Raw genomic sequence first — 7,723 nt, 5'->3', positions numbered from 1 at the left:
CACAACGGCAGCCACGAGCGAGAGTTCGATGTTCCGTAGGGTCGGCATTTTGAGTTGGAGTCATTCAATATCATGTCACTTTTACAAACACTCCCCCGAGTTCATTCACGCTCATATCACAAATTTTTCCACCATCAAAAAAAAAACAAAAAAACATGAGTCAGATCAAGAATTTTACCAAGGCCTCAAATTCACCAAGACTTATCTCGGAGAGATTATTAATATCACTGATATCACAGGAGTCAATCTCAAAAAATATCCCCAGAGTCAAACTCAAAAGATATCAACTCGAGTAGGTCTCAAAATAAAAATATATCACCCGAGTCAAACTCAAAATAAAAATATATCACCCGAGTCAAACTCAAAACAAATATATATCATTAGAGTCAAACTCAAAATATATCAACCGAGTCAAACTCAAAATATATCACTAGAGTCAAACTCAAAATATATCACCCCAGTCAAATTCAAAATATATCACCGGAGTCAAACTCAAAACATATCATCGGAGTCAAACTCAAAATATATCATCCGAGTCAAACTCAAAAAGATATCACGAACTATCACTGATATCACAGGAGTCAAACTAAAAAAATATCATTTCTATCACCGGAGTCAGTTCACTCACGGGATCACGTGACATCTCTCTGAACTTGCTGGGCTGGCCTGTCCTTCCCCGCGCGGGAAGAGGCAGTCACACCCTTCTCCGCTCAGGCGAATTAGCGTCCGGTGGGGTGGAAGGGAGAGGGGGGTTCTCCGGCTTGCTTTTCTATGGCGACTGCGGAGAACGCTTAGGGAAGACAGCAGAGACGCCGCTCGTTTTGCTCTTTTATTTTGTTTACTTTCTTTGATTCTTGCGATTAAGAGCCAACGCCCGTGTTTTGATCTTTTTTGCCTGTTTTGTGAAGGGCCTGAGAGGAAGCGTGTTTAGGCGACCACCGCAGTAAGGAAGTATTCGTCTGGTTGTGCTTGTTAATTTTAGAGGTTGTTAATCTTAGTTAATCTTATTTTTGTTTGTTTTTGTATTAGGTTGGAATACGGTGGCAAATAAAACAGCGTCGATGCAAAAAGAGACGGCCCATATCATTAGTGGCACGCCAGAGAAAGGATCGTAGCGTTAGCGTATATGTGGTCTCGGCAAACAGGAAGGAGGTAGGAAAATTTTAAAAAGAGTCACGCAAAATGCTGAAAGCTATCCACGCCTCCAGAAAGGCAAACCGCACAAAACATTCTAAGTTTAAAGCTGTATAGTTAGGGTCTCGTGCCTAATTCATCCTCCTGCATCAAAATCGCTGGTCGCGCTGAGATAAAGCTTGAAGCTGTCGAGTGAAAGTCTGAAAACACTTTACTGGAGGCGCGAATACACATCGCTAATTGCCGGCGCCTCGCCCCACATTGACATTTCTACAACTGTTAGGTATAAAAGGTCCATAAAGTGTATGTACCGTATAATGCGAAGCCATTCCGTACAGCGTTTATTTTACCTCTACACCGCACAAAAAGGCACATCCTGTCGGGAATGCTAAAACCACTTTGCAGAGAAACTGCGTCGATCACCGAACCCGATGCAGCCCCCACCACTTTGAATATCACAATTCAACGGCGAGGGGGCACTTGTAATCATCAAATCGAGTTCACGCTATTCCAACGGGAAGGAGCCGGATTCACTGGGTTCACTGAAGAGGATTGTGAGCACCCACTTTCGCTGATTCATCGGTGCGTCTCACTGTTACCCGCATTCTTGCGCTTCGTTAGCCCTTGTTGGCTGCGTCCTCCGTGTTTATGCTGGTTTAGCATCCTGGCATCAGTGATCACCGTCCACCTCGCGCTGTCTTGATAAGGATTCACGGGAACCACTTCCCGCAGCAGCCAAATGTCTGCTTCCACGGTGGATCGAAGATTTTCTTTTAGGCCGCTTCGAGCTCGCCTTGACCGGCCCGCCATTTTGGAAAGCTCTGAGTCGTGCTGAATAGTTCCCATTTGCGCGAACGGTTCCAGCGCCATGAGTCTTAACGATTTGAGCAAACTGTTGCCCAGCTCCCGAAGGACTCGCAGGCGCATGCGCAGTGGCGTCGGCGAGTCGTGTTGGGGTGAACCGTTCGCCTCGAAACGACTCACTTAAACTCCCTAATGTGCCTCACGCACTAGTGATACAAGGACGCGTGCCTGCACGATGCTGATCCAGATCGAAACGGGCAGAGGCGAGAACTCGACAGATACCTGAAGATTATAATTATATCTTCTTTCGTTGTTATTTAAAAAAAAAAAAAAACTTTAACGAGATGCACTCAGGAATGCGTATGTGTGCGCACTGCGCACGTGTCCGTCAGGTCTGTCTTTTTTCTGCTATCGTGTTTGTGCGCGTATAAAAGGTCTGCCGCAGGTTTTCTGTTTGTGGAGCGTTAAAAACTAAAAATTGCCGTTGCTGCTTTAGTCAGCGAAGTGGGGATCAGGAATCGCAACGATGATTAAGCGATTAGTTGTTTTGTGTTAAATTTTATGAGATAGAGCTGATCCGTCATACTTTTCACGCATTGCATAAGCGACACTTATTATGCAGACGAATCTTTAAAGCAAAATGGTTCCTTCCGATCCGTATATAGTTCAAAGAGCAATAAAATGAAGAGACGGGCTTGTTGGTACATCATTAATGTTTCATGCAGCAGCTAGCCTATCAAAGATATATGTGGACATCATTGAGCGAGCTCTTGCTGAGCTTTCGTGCCCAGTCGCTGAGATGCGTGCTTACCCAAGGGTTACACTTTTGCGTTTCATCTGTTAACCCTAGCGCACGGCACCAACGGCTCATTGTGTTTTCCGAAAGCACAAGATAAAGCCAAATTAGCCGCTGAAATGATATGACGGCGTCCACAGCCGTAGTGATCCGCGCGAACACTTGTACAGTTGCCTGGATTGGGAAACTCGATTGGGATATTAATTTAAAACGGGTACGTTAACCCGAAAGGCTGTGGTCAATAATCTGGTGGCATCTTTACAGGCAAGTCTAATATGCAACCGCCTTGAACACAGCCGTAGTTATTTCAATACTACTTTTATATATTTGGCTGTTAGCGTACGTAAAGAAAGCGAGCATAAGCCATCAGGTTTGTTCATAATGCAATCAAAATAAAAACAGTCTTGAAGCCTTTGTTATTGTGGCGGCGTCTGTAGTAAACGCCTTTGAAATACGTGGAGCTGTCAGAACTCAAAAGACAAGATTGCACCAAAAAAGAAAAAAAGTCTGCAGGCACTCCGAAATACAGAATAAGAAAAAAAAACATTACGTTAGTGGGCATCGTAACATACGAATCGAAGATACCGGCATGTGTTGTATAGTGATATCTTCCGCAATATTTTTTGTCGGAGGCGAAAGAGTTTCTGGTGCCTACCACAAGTAAATACTAAAAATTCGTTCGTTGTAAGTAAGCTCAATAAACGACGGCATCATTTTAATAAATACATACACCTGTCACCAGACACGAACCTACCGCTCTGGACTGGGGTTGGTATCGCGAACACATACAACAATTTGAACACCAAGGCTTCGTTCATAACTGATTATAATTTAAAGATTCGTGCCGGTACATTTCCGTCCCAAATTATTAGGGGTGAAATAATCCAGGCTTGTACATGAGAGTTGTAAGAGTTTAGGACATTTCGGTGCCGTTACGTTTCGGTGCAGGGCATGTCGATGGGGTTTAATAACGCACGGGCTTTTCTGTGCACAAACGTTTCGGTGGGCGGATGTTTATTGTATAAACGCTTCAATAAACACGCCTTACATTACTTGTTAATATTCAGGTTTTTATGCAGAGAAGATAATTTTTCTAAGACTAGCACATCCCAGTTATATCGTTCGTTTTTCTTTTAGATAAGAATAGCTCTTTAAGTGCTACAGAAGTTGTGTAATTAACTAAGTAATCAACATCCAGGAAAGACATCATACATAAGGTTTAATGCAGATTTTCTAAATACATAAACTCTTTAGGCGTATTTATTTAGATTTGAGTAAAACATTTCGTGATAATAAGACACACGAACAACAACATGATTTCATTTGTGTGTTGAGGCTGATGAGTCTCGACTATTATCCTCCTGTTTCCCAACATCACAGATAGCACAAGTGATGTTACTCAAGCATATATCTGGCATTCCTTTGTTCGAAGAACTCTTTTATAACCTTTCTCTGCCAAAAAACCCTCCAGTCTAACCTCGTCTGCCGTCACAATACACGCGCCATGGCCGTCAAGAGTGAACGAGTCAGCTAAATTCGGTAAGTCTGACTCCGAGGGTCGCTGTAATACTAAACCGAGGTCACACATAGCCCAAACTCAAACATCACCTCGCGTGCGTGCTCGAAGAAAAGAAGAAACAAAACAAGCATCCACTCCAAAAACCGAAACCAGCTTAAAAAAAAAAAAAAAGCAGCACACTAATCCGAACGCACGGAGGTTACAGCAATACCCCCTCCACAACCTTCTGGGCACCCCAGTCGCTAAGCGGGGTCCGACCAACAATACAACGCAAAAAAAAAAAAATATTTATATACCACGAAAAATACGCTAGAATATTGTCATAGCGACTCATTTAGTTTTCCTGGAATTCCTTCAAGAAATCGGAAAGCAGATTCTCATTGAAGTGGGCAGGACTTTCACGTGCCCCGTTACATTAGAACCTAATCATTTGAAGTAGTTCGTTTTGAGCCGGGTCATGTATAGAACCTCGCTGTCAAAATTGGACATGCGCAGAATGCAGGCCTTGTTAAGATTCCTGGTTTCGCTATTCACGTCGATCTAAAGTACCATTTTGAATACGTGGGAAGTTCGCAAGATCGAAACAAGACCGTGCTTCGTTGTGCGAAGTTTTATGTTAACGAAGGATTGCATTCTTATGCCTGTAGTATTTCTTGCTTGACAGGGCAGTGTACACCTATTTTCACTCTAGGTGCGAACAAAGTCAAAGCTAGAAGCGCGAGCCGTGTACGCCTCAACTTGTACGTTTTTGACTTGCACACGAAATCGTGCAATGCATGCGGGCATTGAATTCTGTCTGCACGCTTGTGTTTTAAGCTTCGGCTTTGTTTGCACACAAGGCGAAACGAAGTATAGACCTTTTCAGGCAGCTGTGCATGGACGCGGCTATAACTGACCTTCGCTTTCTGTTTTCATTTTTTCCGTCCAATTCACTTCATTACTGCGGTCCCCAAGCCACATTACTGAAAAAACAAGAACGCTGTGACCACAGCGTTCTTGATTCTGAAGCAGGCCCCTTGTGGGTTTTTCACTGTTTATTTCAGCGTCTGGGCACCTCGGCCGTACAACAGAAGGTCAGTAATGGCGGCGCGAATCTGGCGCGTGCTAAAAAAGACTTTGAACACTGTTAGAAAAAAAGAAAAGGGAGTCGGCTTGGTGATATTGTTAGAGCAGACCGCCCGTATAGCGGGGGCAAACACACAAAAATAATCATGTCCAGGAGGAATATTTTCATGCATTGCATGCACTAAAGCCTATCTTAGAAAGGGAGCGAGCGAGAAGGCAAGAAAGAAAAAAAGGAGACTAACAAATGCACAGTCCTTGTATGGTGGGCAGCACAGAATTCCTACATGATGTCGAAAGGGTCAATTGCTCAGTGCACGGCAGGCGCACGCAGGCGCAGCCCTTCCACGTATGGTACGGCAGCACAAAACGCGTCCCTTATACGCCTTTCCTATGAGTCGCCATAAGGTCGTCAGTGCGACGTCAGCCTTTGCTGCCGCGCCCGCGACCCGCGAGCTGGAAATGATCGAGGGACCCTGACTTCCCCTTTCTCCTCCCCCTCTTACAAATCAAGAGTGGTCTGACTCTGGTCGCCCCACCGGCCGGCATTGCAGCTGCAGCAGGCCCTTCCCCCAGACTGCACCTTTCTTAGAAACGTTCCCACCCCAAGGTCAACCACATTCGTTCCAACAAGAAAAAAAAAAAAAAAAGCCCCAGGCTTTGCTTTGCAGTTTCCAGATCCAAATATAGCACATTCTGTTTTACTTCAAAAGAGCAGTTGAACGCACACTCTCAACGCGTAGTCACTCAATATCATCTCACGGGCTCAAGTAATATCACGGAGTCATTCGATATCACCTCACGAGCTCAGATCACGGAGACACTCAAATCATCTTACGAACTCAGTCATATCACGCAGTAATTCTATGTCATCTCACGAACTCAAACTCATATCACGGAGTCATTCGATATCATCTCACGAGCTCAAACTGATATCACGGAGTCATTCGATATCATCTCACAAACCCCCTCATATCACGGAGTCGTTCGATATCATCTCACGAGCTCAAACTCATATCACAGAGTCATTCGATATCATATCACCAACTAAGAGTCATATCACAGAGTCACTCAAATTCACTCAAAATTAGGCAGTGAGTGTGAGTGAGCGTGAGTGAATGAGTTTGTGAGTGAGTTTGCCGAGGTATGTAATCCGTACAGCCCGCCGATACAGCCCAAAGATGGAGAATGGCAGCCTCCCGTTTTGTCGTCTGCTAGCGGAGTCGGGCGCGTGCCCTCTCTCTCGTTTTACCCCGCCGAACCAACACCCGAACCCGAACCCGCTGAATTTCCCGGATGTATGGAGAGGGCGCTGCTGTCGAACAAAATGGTGCCGCCCATAGAGCGCTAAACGATACGTTTTGTCAGCTTTTCCTTCTTGGAGCACTATATAGCTCCTTCGGAGCAGAGTAGCGCAGAGTATACGGCTCTGGAGTAGCGCAATCTAGAACGCCGCCTCTCGGCGACTAGCGGCGAACGTCCGGAGGTTCCAACTGCGGTCAGAAATGCATGGAGAACATGAGAAAATCGTTGTTTCTCCGGTTTTGTGGGGATGTGCGGAATGGAAATCATTTTTGACATAATAATGAAACATTTTAGAATAATATGCGATAAGTTTTGTGCCATACAAGGACGTAACTTTTTTTAAAAAATTGCCTGAGCGGCATCATGCAGCAGACGATACGGCGACGTCACACCATTCACGTGACCCGCTCCGGCCAACCCGAAAAGCCCATCTCCGCTGCGAGCAAAAATCGTCTGCTTCAAACGCCATTGCGTTGGAAATTGCCTTCTCAAAATTTGCACACGCATCCGATATTATTAAAACTTTGATAAAATGTTTAGCGCTTTACTAACTTCACGACAGGCTAGTTTTGAAAAATGTGAACTCGATCGCCGTTAGTTTTTTCATCAGCCGTGTTCTGTCGATCTCCATGTATTCTCCCATAGGGCGGGCCGCCTCCTGGAACCCTGAGTATCACGTGACTCGCGCCGAGCCGCTCTGTCGGCCATGTTGTCGGCAAAACACGGGGTTCAAAGGATTGCGCTACTCTGCTCCGTAGGAGCTATATAGTGCTCTAGTCGTGACTAAGAAACATTTATTTTACAATTGCCTGAAAATGCGCTTACAACAGTCAAAACGGTCATATTTCTGGATTTTATTAAAAATCTACAGCGCTTTCAGAGGAAAATTTCTCATGCATTTCTGAAATTCAGGTTTGTGTAGCGAAATGTGCCCATTCATAGACGAGTGGGTGTATCCCTCTAAACCACTGATCTCAATGACAATTGCTGGATCGCGCTTGCCGCTCCCGCAAGTGAAGCCACCGGACCTCACTCGCTTGGGATACGATTTGCCGTTTTTGCTAGCCTTTGCTGCGGTTTTCCAGCGTGCTGTGGACACGTTT

This window comes from Ixodes scapularis, unplaced genomic scaffold (genome assembly GCF_016920785.2).
Source record: "Ixodes scapularis isolate PalLabHiFi unplaced genomic scaffold, ASM1692078v2 PGA_scaffold1__304_contigs__length_218370807, whole genome shotgun sequence".
Taxonomy (NCBI): domain Eukaryota; kingdom Metazoa; phylum Arthropoda; class Arachnida; order Ixodida; family Ixodidae; genus Ixodes; species Ixodes scapularis.
Note: the sequence above shows the minus strand (reverse complement) of the source record.